Source organism: Vulpes lagopus, chromosome 10 (assembly GCF_018345385.1).
Source record: "Vulpes lagopus strain Blue_001 chromosome 10, ASM1834538v1, whole genome shotgun sequence".
In the NCBI taxonomy this organism is placed as follows: domain Eukaryota; kingdom Metazoa; phylum Chordata; class Mammalia; order Carnivora; family Canidae; genus Vulpes; species Vulpes lagopus.
In genome coordinates this window covers 8,314,787-8,337,884 of record NC_054833.1, presented here as the reverse complement: position 1 = coordinate 8,337,884, position 23,098 = coordinate 8,314,787, and the positions used below count along the sequence as shown (strand labels likewise).

At 39.1% G+C, this 23,098-nt stretch overlaps 1 long non-coding RNA gene across 1 annotated transcript in view; it reads right to left on the bottom strand.

Moving 5' to 3' along the window:
* The window catches only part of LOC121499413, a 51,948-nt gene extending 29,909 nt beyond the window's left edge, over positions 1–22,039 (bottom strand). Inside the window, exon 1 of the long non-coding RNA XR_005990115.1 lies at positions 21,979–22,039. This is a non-coding gene — a long non-coding RNA (uncharacterized LOC121499413). The remainder of the gene's footprint in view (positions 1–21,978) is intronic.
* Between the last annotated feature and the right edge of the window lie 1,059 nt (positions 22,040–23,098).

Below are 23,098 nucleotides of genomic sequence, written 5' to 3'. Positions count from 1 at the left end.
GGTATTAATCCAAACTACACTGTTATAATTTAAGATGTTAATAGTAATCCCCAGGGCACCACTGAAAAAAATAATTTTAAAATTATATATTTATAAAAATACAAGGGAATACAAAGGAACAGAAAAAAATTAAAACTTTTGTACTTCAAAGGACACTATTGATAAGGCAAAAAGAAGACACTGGGATAAAATATTTGTAAATCATATATCTGATCAGGGCCTAATATCTAAAATATCTAAAGAACTCTTACAACTCAAAAAAGCCAATTTTAGAAGTGGACAAAGGATGTAAATAGACAGTTTTACAACTAAGATATACGGATGGCCAATGAAAAATACTAAATATCATTAGTTATACAGAAATGCAAATCAGAACCAAAATGCACCACCACTTCATATGAACTGGGATGCTTATAATCTTAAAGAAACAAAACACAAATATAGTGATGATGGGAAGTTATTAGAGGCTTCATGCATTGCTGGTAGGAATGTAAAGTGATGTAACCACTATTGAAAGTTATTTGTCAGTTCCTTAAAAAAATTAATCACAGGGTGATCATGGGACCCAGAAATCCCGATCGTAGGTATGTACCCAGAAGAATTGAAAATAGATGTTCCCAGAAAAACTTGCCACGTTTAATAGCAGAATTATCCATAATAACCTGAAATGGAAACAACTCAAATGTGTATCAACTGATAAATGGAGACACAAAACGTATGATCATATAATGGAATATATACTTAGCCCTAAAAGAATGGTGCACCTACATGTGCTAGGACACGGATAGACTTTGAAAACACTATGCTAAGTGAAACAACTTGGCACTCAAAATCATACAGTCTATGATTTCATTTATTTGAAATGTCCAGTTTATGCCTGTCGCACCAAAGTAATCACTTAATGTACTTCCTTTCATACTCAAAATTGTCCCCATGTGAATGATAAACCACAAGATCATCCTCTCCTTGAATGCAATGTGTGTAGAGTATAAAACATGTCTGATTTACCTGAGGGGGAAGAGTAGCAAAGTTGTTGGGACCGAAGACTAAACCAAAAACAATAAAAAGAACAGCAAGACATTAATAATAATAACAATGACAACAAAATATTGTGGGGATTCTCTTCATTTATAGGGGATAATTGTATATGTGATGATCATGACTTAGGAAGTATCAGGGGGTGAAATTTTCCAAATAATACTAAAGTATCGAAAAAGTAGAAAATGCATTTTATAGCAGTGCTTTAAAATAGTCCGAAGTGTTTTTGTTTAGATTGATCACTACTCTTCCAGAATCATTCTATCTGGTCTTTTTTGTTTTTATCATTAGGCACATTAAAGAGACTTTCTTTGTATGGCTATTTCATTTCTGAAACCAGAAAATACAATATTGACAAGATCATTTGTGGGGATCTCTGCTCTTCCGGGGATTCTAGAAAATAAAACACAATATTTCTTACCTTTCCTATTTCAACAGCTTCCCATATCCAGAAATGCACTATTCATTTTAAATAAAATATGAAAACCTTTCTTAGTTCTATATTACTAAAACAAAACAATTCGGATGTACTTCCATGAGTGAAACTGCACATATGTCTGAAGTGTCCAATTTCATCTGAGAAAATTAACAAAAATGAAAATTTCCTGTGTTGAATATTTAAAAATTTGATGACAATCTAAAATTATCATTTACATTAATGTATTCTAAAATATGAATTATTAAACAAATCATATTGCTATATAACAAAAGGCAATCCGAAATACCTGCTTTAGCCTCAAGCATTTTGAATCTTCTTTTTCTCTTTTTCAGCCTAATTTGAACACTACTAAACATGAGAAGGAAATTTTTCTAATTGGAACAGTATATATGTTATGCTTATTTTTTTTTCAAAAAAAACTACATTTTCACTCTTTTTTATGTTTTCAACATTAGAAAAATATAATTCAGAAAATCCAGAATCTTTAGTATGTCTGGCATCTTCTTTGCAACACCTCCTTATTTTAGAACCCTATATTGCAAAGAGTACTTTGCCTCAGTCAGTGTTTAATACTATCTGTTACATTCCTGGTCATCACAGGAGAGGGTCTGGCCCAAGAAAAAACTGAGTCACACTGCTCAGTGGTGGCTTGTTTGCCAGACATCTTCCAGGAAGGGTGTCTGGAATGATTCCAGAAGCATCCAGGAGCCTCCCTTCATCCCTCCCAGTCATCTAACTAGATAGAAAGACCAACTTCTTTCCCTCAGGAGACAGAGAATTAATAAGAAATGCCTCTGATATCAAATTTCCTTAAAGCAAGAGGGAAAAAAAAGAGCAGAAGGCTATTTTGTCAAGTATTCTCAAGGTGAGCTCTGCTGGAACAGTGGAAAGCCAGAAGAAAGCACATGAAACAAAAAAGACTGAGTGCCTTTGCATTACATTCAGAATGAACTTGTCTAAAAACAAGCCTGTAATGAAGAACAGTGTTGGAGGACCGGCACTACTCAACTTTGAGACTTATAAAGTCTTGGTGGGCAGCCCTGGTGGCTCGGTGGCTTAGCGACACCTTCAGCCCTGCATGGAGCCTGCTTCTCCCTCTGCCTGTGTCTCTGCCTCTCTCTCTGTGTCTCTCATGAATAAATAAATAAAATCTTTAGAAAAATAAAAAATAAAAAAATAAAGTCTTGGTATTAGGGAAAGAATAGCCAAATAGATCACTGGAAAAAAATGGAGAGCCCAGGACTAAATCCACAAAAAAATAAAACAATTTAAAATAGGAATAAAATAAAAGAAAGAATAGAATAAAATAAAATAAGGAATCTACACAGAGACCCTACCCCATTCACGATAATTAAGTCCATATAAATCAGAGACCTAAGGGTAAAGTGAAAAATAATAAATCTCCTGGAAGTTTATATAGGAGAAAAGCCAGATGACATTTTTGAGTTTGGTAATGACATTTTAGGTACAACCTCAAAGGCGTGATCTATGAAAGAAATAATAGGTAAATTGGACTTAAAAAAAATTCTGGGCAGCCCTGGTGGCTTAGCGATTTAGCGCTGCCTTCAGCCCAGGGTGTAATCCTGGAGACCCAGCGTTGAATCCCACGTCAGGCTCCCTGCATGGAGTCTGCTTCTCCCTCTGCCTGTGTCTCTGCCTCTCTCTCTCTCTCTCTCTGTGTGTGTGTGTCTAATAAATAAATAAAATCTTAAAAAAAAATTCTACCCCCAGGAAAGATTCCATCAGGAAAATGAGAAGACAAACTATGAACAGGGAGAAAATATGTTTAAAAGATATCTCTGATAAAGGACTCTTAACCAAAATATACACAGAACTCTTAAAACTCTACTGCAAAAACAAAAAACAAAAACAAAAAACCCAACTATACAGCCCAAATAAAAAGGGAGCAAAAGATCCGAACAGACACACCAAAAAAGATATACAGATGGCAAATAAGCATATGAAAAGATGCTTCACATCGTATGTCTTTAGTGAATTGCAAATTAAAACAAATTGCAACTACACACCAATTACAATGGTGAAAATCCAAAACACTGATAACATCAAATGCTGGCAAGGATGTAGGGCAACAGAAACTCTCATTCATTGCTAGCGAGAATGCAAAATGGTGTAGCCACTTTGGAAGACAGTTTGGCAGTTTCTTACAAAACTAAACATACTCTTACCATATGATCCAGCAATTATGGTCCTTGGTATTTACCCAAATGAGCTGAAAAATTATGCCCACACAAAAACCTGCACACAGATGTTTATAGCAGCTTTCTTCACAATTGCCCAAACCTGGACGCAACCAAGAAATCCTTCTGTAGGTGAATGGATACGTAAACTGCAGTCCATACAGACAATGGAATATTATTATAGCTAAATATTATAGCTATTATAACGAAAGAGAAATGATCCATGAAAAGACATTCAGGAAACTTAAATGTATATTTAAGTAAAGAATGTAAAAGAAGCCAATCTGAAAAGGCTACAGACTATATATGATTCTAACTATATGGCATTCTGGAAAAGGCAGAGCTGTACAGTACAAAGATCGGTGGGGGTGGAAGGGTGGGGATAACCAGGTAGAGCACAGAGGATTTTTTTAGGCCGTGAAACTACCCAGTACAATACTATAGTGGTATATACACGTGTCGTTATGCATTTGTCAAAACCCAAAGAATGTACAATAGGACAAATGAACTGTAGTGTAAATGATGGAGCAATAATGATGTCTCGGTGTAGGCTTGTGCGTGGACTTTAACAAATGCCCACTGTGCTTTGGTGTGTGGGTAGCTGGGGAGGCTGTGGGAGAGGTGGGTCAGGGAGCAACTGGGAATTCTGTGTACTTGGTACACAGTTGTGTCATGAACTTAAAACTGTTCTACAAAAGAAAATCAATTTAAAAACCAACCAACAACAAAAATAGCTTGTCCTCTACATGTTGCTTCACCTAGTAACCAAAAGGGTCAGGCCTAGAGTTGTTTCTGAGGTCCAGGTACCAAAGAGGTGATGCAACAGGCTATGGTTGCCTGCCACCAACCTATCTGAAGGTTGAAGGCAGCCAAAGTTAGCGACACTCCTGTTTGCCCTGGGCTTGGTCAAAATCGTGTCTGAAACTGCACTGACTCCTCTCATAGCCCTGCTCTACTGACTCTGTGTTTGTATTTGTGGGTTTCATTTTCTTTTTTTTTGGGGGGGGGGTTTCATTTTCATACGTCCCTATGCCTTGTTCCCAAAAACTTCTGCTTTATTCCAGGCTGTGGTTTTTATTTGCCCTATAAAGTGGTCCTACGGCAGAAATCAATAGGAAGACATAAACAAACAAAAGTGTGGAGAAAGCTTCTTAGAATTATTTTTTTCATACGTAACTTTCAGAAGCGTGGCATTATGCCATACTCTAGATGATAAAGTTGTTCCCCACAGGGTCTGGGTTAACAATTCTGATATTGTTAGACATGTATCCTGGAACAGAACGATGGAGTAAATGGATGGCAGATGGCAGAAGCCAGGTTTCTCACTGTTGGAGAGGGACTTTATAGATAAGCAAGGGGAGGAGGCTAGAATGATCCATGCAGTGACAGATTAAAGTTGGAGACATTGGTATGAACTCATGTTTAGCTTAATATAGACATAGATGGCTACATATAGAAATATTTATAGATATGTGTATAAACAGGGGTTAGCGTGCAGTCATAGATTTCCTTGCTCAGTCAGCTTAGAAGCAACCAGTAACAACGAGCACAGCTGGCACCCAGATCCTGGTTTCTAATACTATTCTCCAATAAAAGGAACTAGAGCTCCTTCAGAAAACGGTTATTTCTAGAACTAGGGACAGAAATACACAAGATGAGAAGATGAGAGCCTGGAGCATCTCTAGTGCCAGAAAGTAAAGTAGTGCTGAAAGCAAAACAAAGAAACAAAATCTCACAGTGACAGTGTGCCAAAGGGATGTAGGAGCCAACTGGAAGAGATCTCGGTGACCAAAGCTGGAAAACTTTGAGCAACAAAATAAATAAGTATCATAGAGTTAAAAAACCAACATATAAGATTAATATCCACAAGTCCATATTGATATAAATAAATGATACATGGAGAAGAAACAAATTTTCCATGCACAAGAATTCCAAATATATTATTTAAATAATCCATCTTAAGTCAGGGTGTGCAGAGTTGCCCAGTCCTTAAGTGTAGTAGAGAAAGCGTAGTCCCTTTCACCAAAGAGCAGAAAATGGGAAGGGAGAGAAAACTTTACAGTGGAGAAACCTGCTATATGACCTTGATGTATGACCTTGATTCTCTAGCTTACATATGGGATCAAAGTCAACATCAACAGTGAAAAATCGTGTTGATCGTTACATGCATTTGGTGGGATGTGTTGCATATCTCTTATTTCTGTGGTCTTCCTCCCTCAAAACCATAATCCCAGGCTAAGCATGGGAAAGGCATTAGCCAATTCTCCATTGAGGCACACCCTACAACATAATTGAGCAGTCTCAAACCTGTCAAGGCCACCAAAAAATAAGAGAAGTCTAAGAAACTACCACAATCATGAGGCGCCTAATGAGACAACTCATGGTGTTGTGATTTCCTGGATGGAATCTTGGAAAGAAAAAGGACATCAGGCCAAAATTAAGAAATCGGAATAAAGTATGGAGTTTAGTTAATAATAATGTATCATGCAAATGACCTATCAGATAAAGGGCTAGTTTCCAAAATCTATAAAGAACTTATTAAACTCAACACCAAAGAAACAAACAATCCAATCATGAAATGGGCAAAAGACATGAAGAGAAATCTCACAGAGGAAGACATGGACATGGCCAACATGCACATGAGAAAATGCTCTGCATCACTTGCCATCAGGGAAATACAAATCAAAACCACAATGAGATACCACCTCACACCAGTGAGAATGGGGAAAATTAACAAGGCAGGAAACAACAAATGTTGGAGAGGATGCGGAGAAAAGGGAACCCTCTTACACTGTTGGTGGGAATGTGAACTGGTGCAGCCACTCTGGAAAACTGTGTGGAGGTTCCTCAAAGAGTTAAAAATAGACCTGCCCTACGACCCAGCAATTGCACTGTTGGGGATTTACCCCAAAGATTCAGATGCAATGAAACGTCGGGACACCTGCACCCCGATGTTTCTATCAGCAATGGCCACAATAGCCAAACTGTGGAAGGAGCCTCGGTGTCCATCGAAAGATGAATGGATAAAGAAGATGTGGTTTATGTATACAATGGAATATTACTCAGCCATTAGAAACGACAAATACCCACCATTTGCTTCAACGTGGATGGAACTGGAGGGTATTATGCTGAGTGAAATAAGTCAATCGGAGAAGGACAAACAGTGTATGTTCTCATTCATTTGGGGAATATGAATAATAGTGAAAGGGAATATAAAGGAAGGGAAAAGAAATGTTGGGAAATATCAGGAAGGGAGACAGAACATAAAGACTCCTAACTCGGGGAAACGAACTAGGGGTGGTGGAAGGGGAGGAGGGCGGGTGTTGGAGGGGAATGGGTGACGGGCACTGAGGTGGACACTTGACGGGATGAGCACTGGGTGTTTTTCTGTATGTTGGTAAATTAAACACCAATAAAAGTTAATTAAAAAAAATAAAAAATAAATAAATAAATAAATAAAAATAATAATGTATCAATGTGGTTTCATTAATGTAACAAACATGCCATCCTAGTATAAGATGTTAATAAGAAAAGAAATTGCATGTGGGGTACGTGGGAACTTGCTGTACCATTGTCACAATTTTTCTGCATGCACAAAACCATTCTAAAATTTTAAAAAGTTGTTAAATGTGATGTTTGGTTGTAGTAGGGAAAATGGTACATAAACGTGATATTTGAGATTATTTAGGACATATCATAATAGAGATCTTAGAGATGGAGATAGATTCTCAAGAAACCTGAGCACAAACAATCTATAAAGCATTCTAAGTGCAAATCTTAGGCTTCTCCATCTTGAAGAGACTTTCTTGGAAAAAAGGACTATGTTTAAAATACTTCTGTGCAGGATGAATGAACATCTGTTTGCGCATTTCACAGAGTGGATTTTCACCAAAAACTCCTGATGATGGTGATATTTCAGAAAAGGGGACAAGCCAGAAAATAGTTGAGATTAGTGGAAAACATCACAAAATGGATGGTGAAACCACCCCGGGGTCAGGTGAGAAGGTAGATGAAGAGCACAATTTTGCAGCAAGGAGCATGACTAAAATGGCTTAGAGCAGAAGGTTTGATATGGGGAAGACCAGTATCTGGGGGTCCATAAAAGGAGGGAAGGGTGCCGGAGTTCTGGAAGTCATCTGAAGTTAAGAACTCAGAATCATGAGTCCCAGACCTGAGCTCATTATCTGTTTCCATCCCTTACCAGCTATGTGACTTTAGGTAAGTTAAGGCAGCTCTCCTAAGCCTTCATTTCGTCGTCTGAAAAATGGGAATCATAAGGGTGCTTATCTCATTAGCTTGTGGTGAATATTATATGCCATATGGTTTTAAATGCTTAGAATAGTGCTTGGCTCATATTTAATAGAGGACAGCTGCAATTGTTATAATTACGTTATTACTCATATCCTTTAAAGGGATGCTTGCAGGGACCAACAGTATAGGAGAGTAGGACATGAGACCAGGGCTGGCACAAACTAGGGAAAAGGTAAAAGTGGTAGTTTAAACGCCTCTTCCTAAAATGATGACTTGGCCATGTTATTTGCAGACTGGGCTTTCAGTCCATTCACTTTCACTGCTGTCTGTTCCCGATGATCTACGGTGGTATGTGCATGTCCTTTAGGGCATTGTTCATTTTCTCTATCCATCATTTTTTCCTTTTTTTCTCTGCATTGATATATAAGTTTAGCACCACTAGCCACAGTTAACTGTCAACTGCATTTTTAACTTTTAAACCCACAATCATAGCAGTCAAAGTCTGTCCTTAATGCTACAAACTATTCCTTTTCTACCTCAACTAAAAAGCATTCGAGGAGCAATGTGGGTATATTGGATATCATGTGTGCTTGTAAGCTTTCTCAACAATGGTTATTTAAAGTTTTCCTTGGGGAAAGAAGTCATAGGAACCAGTAAAATTCTTTGTTTTTGTTTTTCAAATCCTACTTCTAGGCGTGATGTGTGCTAAAAAGATGATAAAACGACAACATTCATGATTCACTGCAACGTTCTCACTCTCTGGGGCAGAGGATCAGATTTGCATCTGGTCCTGACTTTAGCAACTAGGTATCTTAGTCTAGGCTCACCCAGAAGCAGATATGAGATGTCATATGTGAGGTAGTTGAGGTAGTGTGTTGGATAATGTGATGGCAAGGAGAAGTGTTTGGGGCAGGCGGAATGAAATAGGAAAGAGGAAAAGCCAACCCAAGGATGTGTGTTGGGTACTGGAGAGGGTGACTAGAATCTCATCCTCTCAGGATCATTAAGAGATACGTCTCAAACTGTTCAGTCAAGTACAGGATAGCGAAGCCTTTATCCACCAGCACCTGATACCCCTCTGTGTTTTCTCATCTGCCCTTCTGGGTTGCATGTGTGTGGATGCTGAGTGGGTTCCCAGAAGGTATTTCATACCCTGGCATTAGGGAAGTCCCAGGATGGAAAGTGTGAAATGTATACTCCTGGCCCAAGGTAGAGCTTTGTGTATTGTTCCTTCATAAATCTGGACAAAGCCAGCATGAAAATGGTCCCTGAGGCAATGGGGTGGACTGAGAGGTTAAGGGCAAGTCTTTTAATCACCAATTGAGGAAACTTCACTATTTCTCAAATTACAAATCTGTCTGAACAAAAACTTGCAAGAGTTCTGAGAAACACAGATTTGAAGTTTGGAGATAAGAATGCCATTGTCTGTTGATACAACTCATTCATTCAGTCATTACAGGCAATACATGCTGATTTATTTATTTGTTTTTGTTGAATTTTTTTTTTATTTGGAGAGAGATAGAGTGAGAGAGAGAACTGAAGGAGAGAGAGAGAGAGAGAATCCTAAGTAGGCTCCACACCCAGTGCAGAGCCCAATGTGAGGCTCAGTCTCCCACCCTGAGATCATGTCCTGAGCCAAAATGAAGAGTTGGACACTTAACTTACTGAGCCATCCAGGCACCCCAATAAATGCTGATTTATTAAGCTTTTCCTTTCTGTAAGGCCCTACAATGAGTACTTAGGAAAAAATAACACAAGCAAGACTCCTGTATTCCCAGAGCCTGCAGAGTAATCAAGAAGCTAAGAAATGCTTGCTATAAAGTAGATGTCAGGTGCTGATGTCATACTCATGCCCCAAAGGTAACTATGTACGGAGATGATTTGACTACTTCTTAAAGAAGTAGTTGACTTAAACTAGTAGTTGAGTTTGACTAGTAGCAATCATTTCACCATGTATATGTATATAAAATCATTGTGTTTGCATCTTAAATATGTATAATTTTTATATAAAAAATTAAAAAACATATTCAGTATTATAAAAGAGGGACAAAGAAAATATTACAAGGATTTAGAAGTGAAAGAGGTCACTCATATCTAAGGGACTCAAGGAATGTTTCAAGATGGAGGAAGCATTTTGAGTTATGCCTTTGTCAAAGTAGCCTGACTTTAGCTTTATGGGGACTGGTACGTAGGGCCAGGTAAGGACCATATCGAGATAGGAAATAGGCTATCTAAACTAGAGGCAGCAAGTCACTTGGTCCAGAGCCACAGAGTTTTAGAGTTGAATGGACCTACTTGCTTAAAATGAGTAGATTCACTTATTTGTTAGTAAATTCAACAAGCATTTTTTAAAATATCTCCCAAGGACCAGGACTGGGAATATAACTATAAATAAATTTTCTATTCTCTCTGCTCTTGTGAACTCTCTAAGTCTAAGGTAAGATAAAAAACTAAACTGATTTTTAAAATAAAGTGTGATGAAGAGTAAGAAGCAAGGATAGTCTCTGTGAAAGCTCAGAGCAGGGCTCTGTGGACTCCAAAAAGGACTCCCAGAGGAAATGTCATGCCAAGTAGGACCTGAAAAATGATGTATGGTCTCATCAATGGATCCTGGATGCCAGGCTGAGACTTTTGAACAGCCTAGAATGATGTAACTATGTAATGTTTGCATTGAAATTTGAACAAAGAAGTGATATGATCTGGACTGTTCTTTAAGAAGTTTGATCTTGGGTCACCTGGCTGGCTCAGTCAGTGGAGCATGCAATTCTCGATCTCAAGATCTAGAATTCAAGCCCCACGTTAGGCATAGAGCTTGGAGAAGAAGAAGGAGAAGAAGAAGAAGAAGAAGAAGAAGAAGAAGAAAGAAGAAGAAGAAGAAGAAGAAGAAGAAGAAGAAGAAGAAGAAGAAGAAGAAGAAGAAGAAGAAGGAGGAGGAGGAGGAGGAGGAGGAGGAGGGGAGGAGGAGGACGAGGAGGAGGACGAGGAGGAGGGGGAGGAAGAAGAAGAAGAAGAAGAAGAAGAAGAAGAAGAAGAAGAAGAAGAAGAAGAAGAAGAAGAAGAAGAAGAAGAAGAAGTTTGATCTTGCTGCTATACAGGATGCGTATAAGAGAAGAATAAAGACTAGAAGAGACCAATTGGCATACTTCAGGTGAGAAAGAGTGAGTCTGAAGAAGTTTATCTAGGAAAATTCAGATAAATGGGTAGATCTGAGATGTAATGAAGCAATGGACCTGAGAGGATTTGTCAACCAATGTTATTTTAGATGGCAAAAAGAAAAAGGAGGCAAAGATTGTTCACCTAGGCAACTTGTATCATTTGCAAAGGGGAAATTCAAGGAAGCAGACATGCTTGGAAAAGAGAAGGCATAGACAGGTATGTGTTCTTCAGAGAGAGATAGCTAGTGACACCAATTCTGGATGCATTGAATTTGAGATGCATGAAGGATATATTGATAAGAATGAGTTTTGGATAGAATGTTATAGTTTTGGGAGAGCATGCCAGAGCTGAAAATAAAAGTTTGGAAGTCTTGTACCACGCTGAAATATTAATTGCAGCTGAGATTGTCAAATGACACCAGGTTTAGAGAAAAACAAGAAAAGGCAAGCCAATAGTGAGACCCAGGTGACATTGGGAGGGAGTTGGAGAGAAGGTGGAAGAGGTAGGGGAGGAACAGGTAAAGACAGGGAGGAAGAAAGTGCTAGAAAGTCATTAGGGTGAAGTTTCAGGAAAACAGAGGATGACGGGTTCACAGTGTGAGATGTGGCCAGAGGTTCTGATATTAGAGTCCTGCTCAAAAGATATACCACTTTTCTAAGCAGACTGCCTTGGGGCAGGCAGTGTGTGAAGAGAGAAGAACTAAAAGTGGTACTGCTTTATTTGATATTTTCCCCAAAGTCAGCTTCCTGTGTAGTGGGATATTTAACATCTTCAGCCAAACACTGTGAGCACATTTTCACTAAAGCCCAGACTTCACAAACCAACCATTTGAAATTGGTCATTTCGGTGCAAAGATTTTGTAATTCCGCCTTAGTTTCTTTATATAAAACAATTCATTAAAAAATTCATTTTAATGTCAACTTATGCTAGAAAGGCAATAAATACCTTAAAAGCAAAATTTTTTATTAAAAAAAAAAAAGCCTACGACAGCACAAAATGAAACCAAGAGTAAGGCGTTAAAAACTAGGTAAAGGCAAACAGGTATGTATCTCCAGCAGATGAGAGGAAGTTGCCTATGTGGGAGTAACAGTCTCCCTTTTGTAAATTTTGCTGCTGAAATTCAGGCTGAGTTGACAGATGTTAATACTAAGTGGTTCCAGGGGCTTCTGGGTGGCTCAGTCCATTGAGTGTCTACCTTCAGCTCAGGTTGTGATCCCAAGTTCTGGGCATCAAGCAGCATCAAGCTCCCTGCTCCATAGATACCCTGCTTCTCTCCCTCCACTGCTTGTGTTCTCTCTCACTCACACACATATTCTCTCTCTCTCAAATTAATAAATAAAATGTTTTTTAAAATACCAAGTGGTTAAAGATTCATCATTCTCAGGCAGGTATACTTCTTAGGTCAGCTCCCTCTTTTTTTTTTTTTTAACTATTTATTTATTTATTTATTTATTTATTTATTTATTTATTTAAGAAAGAGAGAATGAGGGAGGGGCAGAGGGAGAGAATCTTCAAGCTGACTCCCTTTGAGAGAGGGAGAAAGTGAGCAGGGGTAGGGGCAGAGGCAGAGAGAGAAAGGGAATCTCAAGTAGGCTGTCCACTGAGCATGGAGCCAGAGGCCGGGCTCGATTCCATGGCTCCCCAAAATCATGACTTGAGCTGACATGAAGAGTTGGACACTCAACCTACTGAGCCATCCAACTGTCCCAGATTCCATTATTTTCTAAAATTATTTTTGGCAAGATTTACTCTTGAGCAAGTTTTAACCTCCCTGGGCCTCAGTTTCCTAAAATGCTAAATAAGAAAAGCAATAGAACCTTCGGAATAGAGTTACTGTAGTAAAGTGATGTCTCTTAAGAGTTGAAGCACTTTGCCTGGAACATACAGAGACACCCAATAAGTGTTACCAGTTATTAATAATCTTATTATTTCTGTCATCCCCATCTAGAGCACTTTCCCAGACTGGGGTTTATTTGAAGGTGTGACTATTTAAAATCATGATCTCCTCAAGTTCCAAAGGGAGTGCCTCTTTGCCTGTGCCAAGGCTCCACCGCAGTAAGGAGTACCCTTAAAGATCTTTCAGCCATGTGGCTTCATTCCCCTATCAAGCTCACTATCTGTTCATCAGCAATCAGCAATAGCTCCTGGAAACACTCTGAAGTGAGGACAGAAATACAAGTAACAATTACAAACACACTCAACAAATGACTTAACCAGGATACTGAGTCCACGCCATGTACATTTATAAAGTAATTTCCCTGCCTTCACGTGTGTTGTCACACGTATAACGATATGAATCCTGTGAGAATAAAGTATTTTTCTTACAGTTTAGAAATATGAGTCTTTGAATCCTCTGCCTGCTGCCACTTGAGTCGATTGACATAGCTGCGTGCATCTAAAATTTGAACCAAATTACCCTGGATTTTTGCACTGCCTCAAAAATCAGAAAATGTGCAAAATACTCTTTTGCCTAATATCAATTTCATTATCCATTTAAGCCATGTCTGTGTCTCAAAAATTGTATGACACACATCATACAATAATTATAAACGCGACTTTTGCCTCCATCACCCCTTTTCTGCAGAAGGTCTTAGCACCAGGTCCTGGTTGGTCAATGAAAGAATTAGATTCCTAGAGTCTCAATGAAAGTAGGCATTGCTTCAGCATCGCTAGTGGCCAGTGTCCTGTCTGATTTGAAGAACCATAGAATTGCCTGATAGCCTCAGACATCACTGAGTGTGACTATTTTTAAGCCCTCTACATGCATGCTTTGAATTTCTCTCATATCTCATCTGAATGGATGATGTTGATGTTTGTAGACATTCGTGATTGCCTGTTTGTGAGAAAGAGAGCGAGTGAACCTCAGGATGTTCTTAACTGCTAGTATTAATTCTGTTCCTGTTTGTTTTCAGCCCCGGGGTGGGTGGGGGGCACCACATGAGATCCCAGGGTACTGCTCCTACCCACTGGAGCCTCAAGTCCTCCAGTAGATACAGATTTCCATTGTGCCTTCCAGAAGTCTCAGCTCTGCACTCTGTCCCCTTCTTCTCACAGGGATCTACCAGACTAGAAGCAGGCCACAGCAAAAAGGAAAAATCACTCTTAAAATTTAGATTCTGGAGGTATTCTCCAAACAATATATTATTCATTGTTCAAGAGACTACAACAACTCAAAAATCTTGTCTTTTGATTGCCTAAGGCTCACCCACCTCAAACAAGGAGTGCATTATTTCCCCCAAAATCTTTATAGGCAGTGCAGGAAAGTGGATACGACCCTATTCTTTCACCAAGAGGGACCTAAGAATGAATTCTGTGGTTGCCACCAGCAAATTGGGTAACTTCAGACATGCACCTGAACTTCCTAATCTTTACAATCGTGATCGTGAGAGCGGCTACTGCCAAAGACTGCAATGAGGCACATAAGATGAGATGAGCACTTAGTCCAGAGCCCTGCCCACAGTGTCTGCTGAATGCTGGCCTTTACAATATGTTAACTAGCATTTCGGGGGTGGGGGTGGCTACTGATTCTCATAACTGTCGGGGGTCGCCCGACAGAGACTCCACATGCCATATCACACCAGGCCAGGCTTGGTCGAGAATATAGTCCAGGCCTCTACAGGTTATCTGCCTTGGGAAACATCACTGCTCTGAAGACAGCGAACAAGTGCAGAAAGAACTGATGATAAGTGACGGAGCTGGAAACCAAAGGGTAAAAAGAATGCATTTATGAACACACAGGTTTTCAAAAACCTCTCAGCACATCTATGGGACTTTATTTGGAACCACTGCCATCTGTTTGCCGGATGTCTCTGACAGAAATGTGTCCATGAATTTGGACCCTACTTTTCCCCCCCCCCCCTCAGCTGTGCTGGGGAGCCAGATGTTCTTGTGTTTCAAAAGCAACCACATCCATCAACCTCTTTGCGGGACTGGATCATTCATGCTTGTGTGACTTCATTTCTCCAGCAGCGGGACTAGTGGGCTTGTTTATTCACCTTTTTTTTTCCTGATTTTTTTTTCTCATGTTGCTTCAAATTAAATTAAAAGCCAGCACTGTCACTAATTAACCAAGGGTGGCACATTTGTAAACCTGGATTTGCCGGGTTGCCAGTTGAGAGGAATTCCTCTGCGTTCTTTGCCAAAAACCGTGTTTACCAGTCACCATTGGTGTCTTGGCAAAGCTGCTTGGGTGTTGTCAGAACATAATGTAGCTGTGTAAAAGATGTCCTTCGGAGATGTTAGCTGACTTGCGTTGTTCCCAGACTTAAATATGCTGTGAACTAATTAACACCAGCGTGAGAGTAAACACTCAAATATCGTTACCTTGCGAATAACAGCACACAAATTTCTGTGCATGGGTTTCTGTCTCCTAAAAAGAGAATGATGATGGTTGTTATCACAGGAAGGGAAAATATTGAGGAAGTAAAGCATTGGCATCTGCTAACAGGCAGTCTCTCATCCCAGCTTCTAACAAGCTTGCAAACTCCAGGGTAGAACCATATTATCAGAAATGTGTGTTGAAAATATTTGGCGGTAGAGGAGGTAACTGTGGATTTGGGAACGTGTATGCCATCAAGAAGGTTCCATGGAGAGGGCCGTTTGAATTCATGCTGGAAGGCAATAGTTCCTTGCTTTCCTGCACCCTCTCACCCCGGTCGGCATAAAAGCTCTGCTGCTATCAGGGTCGCTTAAATCCAGGGACTCCTGACCTAAGATAACTATATTGCTTCTGGACACCCTGAGTTGGGCACCCTCTGAGCTGTGGGGTAAGGAAAAGAGAGCCTGCTTTCTCCACACCTTGATCTGAAGTGGCCCTGACAGTGGGAATCTGAGATTCCAAGTGCCCAAAGGAAGAGAAGTTGGAGAGAACATAGACCAGCTGCATGGAAATGATGTTGATTTTTATACATTCCAATAGAAATATGATTCAGTTTCTTTTCCTTAAAAATTTGTCTTTAACATAGGAACACAGACCAAAAAATCACCATCATACACATATTTGGTACCAGTGCTGCCCAATAGAACTCTCCAGAATACTGGCAAACTGGGAATGTTTCCAGAACACCGGGAATTAATTCTGGAATACTAATATAGGCAGCCTCTGGGCACATGTGGCTATTGAGCACTTGAAATGAGCCTAGGAAGACTGAGAAACTGAATATCTAATTGATTGTTTTATTTTATTTGTTTTATTGATTAATGATGAATTTAAATGTGAACAGTCACATGTAATGTCCTCTACATTGGGCAACACAACAGCTCTATGGCATATGACATGTGGCATTATTTTACATGTTTGCACACCTTTCTCACATATATTATAATGAATAGAGGATGGTTGATTCTTGCATCTGTTTCTGGATCCTATCTACTATAATAGTTTTGGTTGAAGTTTATGAAGAAAATCTAGCCATTCCCAGAGATACACGCTTAAAGTGAAAAATATGCTCAAGAATCAAGATTTAATAAAATTAACATTGCTTTATGACCTCTTTGAAGACATTTTTAAATGAAATCGGCTTAAAAAAATGCTTTGGTGCCATTGCTGAGATTCATGCTAAGGCACCAGCAGCTTTACCCACAGCTGCCTTTGTTCCAATAGTATAAATGACAAGGCCATGAGTAAAAATAAATAAAATCTAAGCATTATTTTATAAATAGTTTAGACTTTTCAACCCCCCGAGAAAGTATCAAGGACCTCTAGAATTCTACAGACCATATGTCAGAGTGCTCTGGAATCTTCACTGTCTTCCCCACACTGCATACCCCTCCCCTCCACTGAGTCACACACACCCCAAAAACCAGAACAGTCTAGCTTTATTTTTGGAAACCTTGGTGCCAATCAATAAGAACCTTCTTCCCCAAGAACCTACATTATATTTTCCAAAAACCATAATTTCCACCTAAAGATGGATTCTGGTACCATTTGTAAGAATTGTCACATTTCTGGTTACTCTCTCCCATATGAACAAAACTGAAAATATTTCATTCACCTCTGAGCTCAGCATCTCCAGCATCTCCTGGAAGCTCCACCAGGGTACTTACCTTTACATAATTGTCTGTTTCTTTGACTCTTTGGTTATCTGTTTCTGTCATTAGGCTGTGAGTTCCTTGTGAAAAAACAGTATTTACTTAAGAAATATTAACTGGATGAATGAATGTGTGAGTTAGGTTAGTTAGCCACCAGTGTGGTGCATTCACAGTTCTTCCACACTGAACTGCTTCTCCTTTTCCGTATCACAAGGTATAGCCGGTTCTTAGACTCAATAAATGCATGAATCCAAGCCATCTGGGTAGATGACCACTGGGTAATTATGAGTAAAATACATCTAATTGGTATTTGTAATTGAAGAAAAGAGTCGTGGCCTCATTTAGCTTTCTAGCACTTAATGTAAGAGTTAGCTGAAATGGGCTCTATCCATATCATGTGGCAATATGAATAATATATTTTAAGAAATTGCCAGAAACTTTAGAAGGATTCTCCACAACTGGGATCTATTTATAATTTAAGAGGGCTTCAGTTGTCCTCCCTGCCCTGGATTTCATTGTGCTGAAACGTACAGAGCCAAACATCACAGACCCCACTCTTGGCAGAGGACCCATAGCCTCACATTACGTGGGGATTCAGTGTACCATAGTTTAGTTACCAAGTTTATTTCTGGACGCATTACTGACCATCTAAATTCTTTAAGGCCCCACAGCAAAACCGGTCTCCAAGGGATTATAACACATTCTGAATTTGAGTTGCAAGGGAGTATGGAGACTGTTACTTTCGGCCAAAGCCCAGAACCACTGCAGTGAAATAGTGTCATTTTTTCACATAAATGTATTTTCCTAACAATCACTAGGAAGAAAGTCCATATTATATGATTAAGATGTGTTAGCTATCTATCTATATGAAAATCTAATATTCTAAGGGAAACATGTGTGGTAGAGTAAGAAAAGAGACTGGAAATGAAAAGATCTCTCTTTTATTCTTGGTTTTGTACCTGCCTACACTGGTGCCCCCTTATCTGCAGGCGATATGTTCCAAGAACAACAGTGGATGCCTGAAACTGCAGTTAGTTCCAAACCCTGTATATACTGTTTTTTTTTCCTTATGATAAAGTTTATGCATTAGGTACATTAAGAAATTAACAACAATAACTCATAATAAAATAGAACATTATAACAAAATACTGTAGTAAAAGCTACCATAGATCTTGGCAACCTCAACATAAACTGTTGTTTCAACTGTTGTGAAATGGGGAACATTTTTCTTTCCACTTAATGGAAGCATATTTGAATCACCAGCATCACTGCCCTTGGTCTTTGGGGTCATTATTAAGTAAAATAAGGGTTATTTGGACATAAGCATTGTGATACTGTGACAGTTGATCTGATAACTCAGCTGGCTGCTAAGTCGCTAAGGGATGGCAACGGATGCAGAGTGGAGACACAGAGTCTCTTAAGACGCCGGACAACGGGATGATTCCTGTCCTGGTCAGAATACAGCTGGACAGTGCGAGATTATCATCATGCAGCTCAGAATGCACAATTTAAAAGTTATGAATTGTTTATTTCCAAAATTTTCCATTTAATATTTTCAGACTGTGGGTGGCCATGGGTCACTGAAATCGTAGAAGGTGAAACCATGAGCAAGGGCAGACAACCGTAGTCCTAGGAACTTGGACAAGTAATTGAACTTCTTTGGATTTCAGTCTCTCTCTTTTTTTAAAAAAGATTTTATTTATTTATTCATGAGAGACAGAGAGAAAGAGAGAGGCAGAGACACAGGCAGCAGAGGGAGAAGCAGTCTCCATGGGGGAAACCTGACATGGGACTCGATCCTGGGACTCCAGGATCACACCCCGGGGTGAAGGTGGCGCTAAACCGCTGAGCCACCCGGGCTGCCCAGATTTCAGTCTCTTAATGTGACATAAATCACAACTCTCTTTTCCATCTTTGGATTCTGTAAATCCATATAATCCTTTGCTTTCCTACTCTGATGCACCAGCTCATACTCTTGTCATTTTGCCTTTTGCAAGCGTATATTAAAAATTAAGCTTGGACTCCTGGATAGCTCAGTCAGTTAAGCATCTGTCTTTAGCTCAGGTCATGATCCCAGGGTCATCAAGCCCCACGTTGGGCTCCTTGCTCAGCAGGGAACCTGCTTCTCCCTTTGCCTGCAGCACTCCGCCCCCCCCAGTGCTGTCTCTCGGTCAACTACATAAATAAAATCTGTAAAATATTAAACCAAATTTCATTTTGCTTGGAAACTATTTACTAACGGACAGATTATGAGATGCAAGTGTGAGTTTTACAGTATATGTGATTTTGCTTCCAAGTGCACTAAGCCAAGTGCAGTATTAGAAACCTGGGGTCAGAGTCAGGGACTCTTCATTTTCCACCCAAGGAATAACTTGTCTAACCCCTCAGTAATGTCTAAATTTCAGTGACTTGTAATTTACAAATACATCAAGATGAAAGTTACTTCTAAGTTTTCTGGCTCACCAATAGTACTAATTATTTGCAAATATAGATTCATAAAGTCATTTACTTGGTTAAAATGTTACATGACAGATACACAATGTAACAGAGCACATGATTTTCCCAATTCCTTATTTAATTGAATGGAACACAATGAATGCCCAATCATCTTGGTTAAAGTACTCAGGCAAAGGCACTCAAATACATGAACACTCCACAAAGTACCAGCACTGCCTCCTAATAACTCTATCAGAATTGGGAAAAGTACACCAAACATCTCCACCTAACCAGAATCTGGTTTGAACCTTGGCGTAACCATTCCATCTGCAGTGAGGATGTGTTTCATGTCAATAGTTTAATGCACCTGTGCCTTTCTTCATGCCTTCATGATCATTGTGCCATGTGATCAAACACTGTCGTGTTATGGGTGACGGAGAGGCAGTTATTAGTTTTAGGCCATATGGTGATATACATTGCAGTGACTCGGCATATCAGGTTTGTCTGGTAAGACTTTGAAAAGAATGCTATGAACCTAAATATGGAACAAATTCAGAGAAGGTAGACTCCTGTCCAGGAACCAACAGATCGAAAGAATCAGCTATTGTCTCTTAAAAGGCAGTGGAAACTGGTTTGTTAGTGAGCTAGGCTAGGTTGGTGGGTGTGAGTTTTCTACTAGGGCAGCTCATTGCATTAAAAAAATGCAATTATAGCTATGACAATTTTTAGAAATTGAATTTGCATTTTCTTATGAACCTTCTGTGAAGTGTCTTTTACTAAATATCATTTTTGTCCTCCTCTAACAACTTCAGTTTATTACTTGCTAAATCAGAGGACAATAGTTCCAGATTCATCTCCAGTGAGTAACTTGACTCATCACAGTAAATTTAACACAGTCTGGTTAATACCTACCCCCATTTCCAGGAAACTGAAGTTTCTACAGGCACTCATTAAACTACAGTGGGACCTTTGGTTAAACGACAGTGGCCACCCATTTATCCACCCTTCACCCTTATTACAGCTTCAAGAAATCTGAGTTACAAGATGTCATTGGTTCTATGTCCTAAGATTACATTGAGAACAATGGGTCTCCCTCTCATCACTCACTTTTTCAGGTTTATATTTCCTTACCTAGAAATTTCAAGATGACACTAAAACATGCTTGCATGTCTATTCTCCTTTTTGGGATATTGCTTCAAAGTATCTCTGTCCTTATACTTTGAGGACCAAGAAGACAAGAGAAACAGGAAGGGAATGAAAGAGCAATCCAATGATTATTGTAGGGGATGCCTGCAAATAAACTGAACTTCACCTAGTATTTAAACTGACTGAGGAGAGCATCGCTTAGAAATTAAGGACAAAAGCTTTCAATCTGGCAATGACCAGAAATGAAACCTTTTCTGTAAAAACCCTACACCAAGTGCTTACCAGTGGGGTGATATGTGTCTTCCTTGTCTCCCTCATCAATCCTTCAAGGGGACATGGCTTTGTTTAATTTATGTGGCTAGCTTGTGAGTCTGAGAAAGAGCTGTTTGTAAGAATAGTAAATCAAAATAATGTCAGAGTCACTTCGAACAGTGTTTTCGAAATTCAAGTTCGGAACAAGTAGTTCAGGCTACCAGTACTGTTAGCCTCACATCTGCTTTCTGTCCCAGCTGTGGCTTCAATGACATCATGCAAGAAACCAGAAGGGCAACTCCATTTCCATAGGTTACATTGACCTTGCAGAAGTAGAGAAATTAAAAAAAAAAAAAAGAAAGAAAGAAAAAAAAAAAAAGAAAACCTAAAAAATAAAGAAAGAATGAAAAGAGAGGAAAGGAAAAAAGGAAAAACAAAACAAAACAAAACAAAAAAACAAGCCATCTTGGTTCGGGCTGAGGAATTAAATAAACCCAGATAAAAATCACAGTTGAAGTGAGTGTCATTGAAATAAAGTGATTTTTTTTTTTTATCGCAAGGCTATTTTCAGCCAAGTTCACTCTAATTCTTATCTTTATTCATCCTACAGGTTATAGATAATGCATGACCATATTAAAATTCTCTTCTTGATCTCAATCTCCCTATCTCTGGTAGACAAGCAGGGTCCTTGACAGCTTGATTGTATGTGTGTTGTTTTTTAAAAGACAATAACACAAAACCTTTAAAGTTGGAATTTCCTGATTACTTCAAGCCAAGTTCTATAGACTGCATCAATCTTGCACAACAATTTTAGAGAGCAACAATAATTGGACAAAATAATCTGGAGTCAATAGCAGAATTAAGGAATAGGCAATCTGGTTGTTTTTTAAAAAAATGCTTACAGAAGTATAATATATATATATATATATATATATACAGAAAAGTTAAAAAAAAAAAAGTTTGGTGAATCTGCACAAAATGAACACAGCCCCCTAACCATCAATCAGATCAAGAAATAGAAGGTTGGGGTACCTGGGTGGCTCAGTGGTGAGTGTCTGCCTTTGGCTCGGGTCGTGATCTTAGGGTCCTAGAATCAAGTCTCACATGGGGCTCCCCTCAGGGAGCTGCTTCTCCCTCTGCGTATGTCTCTGCCTCTCTCTGTGTGTCTCGCATGAATGAATACAAATTTTTTTAAAGAAATAGAACATTAACAGGTACCCACGAAGACTCCCTGGCCCTGCCCACACATGCAGTCTTCTCCAAAGTAATCACTCTATGGCTTATTTCTCCATTGTCCAGGTTAGACAGAATTATACAGCATGTCTTCTTTTGTGTCTGGCTTCTTTTTGCTCTACAGTGTGTTTGCAGAGTTCCATTTATATATCTAAAATATATCAAGTGGCCATTAATATTTGGCTCTCACAAATAGCACCATGACCAACATTGCTTTGTCACAAATACATAATCATTTCTGCTTAGCACCTACTTTGGGGTCATAAAGTATGCGCCTTGTACACATTTGTAGATACTGCCAAACTGTTTCTCAAAGTGGCTTTATCAATTCACACGCCCATCCAAAGTGTGGGAAGCTTCTAGTTGTCCTGTGTCCCCATAATCCCTTGGATTTTGTCAGCCTTTGTTATTTTAGTCAATTTGATGGGTGGAAAGGGCTTTCACATTTTAGTTTTAATTAGAATTTCCTTGACAACTAATGAAGGTGGACAATTTTCATATGTCTATAGGCCATTTGGATGTGTTATTTGGAAGGGCTTGTTAAAATCCTGAGCTCATTTTTCTACTGACATGTCTTTTCATTATTAACAACCAGGAGTTTCTTTTTTTTTTTTTTATGTTTTTCTGGTATAAGTCTTCTGTGATATATATGCAATGTCACTAGACTCCCCCTCTCTGTACCTTGCCCCGTCACTCTTTTAATGGTCCTTTAATGAACATGTGTTTTAATTTTAATTTTTCCCAATTTACCAAAATTTTCCTTATAAGCAGTGTTTTCTGAATCCTATTTAAGAAATCATTTCCTAGGATGCCTCGATGGCTCAGCAATTGAGCATCTGCCTTTGGCTCAGGGTGTGATCCTGGAGTCTCAGGATCGAGTCCCCCATTAGGCTTCCTACAGGGAGCCTACTTCTCTCTC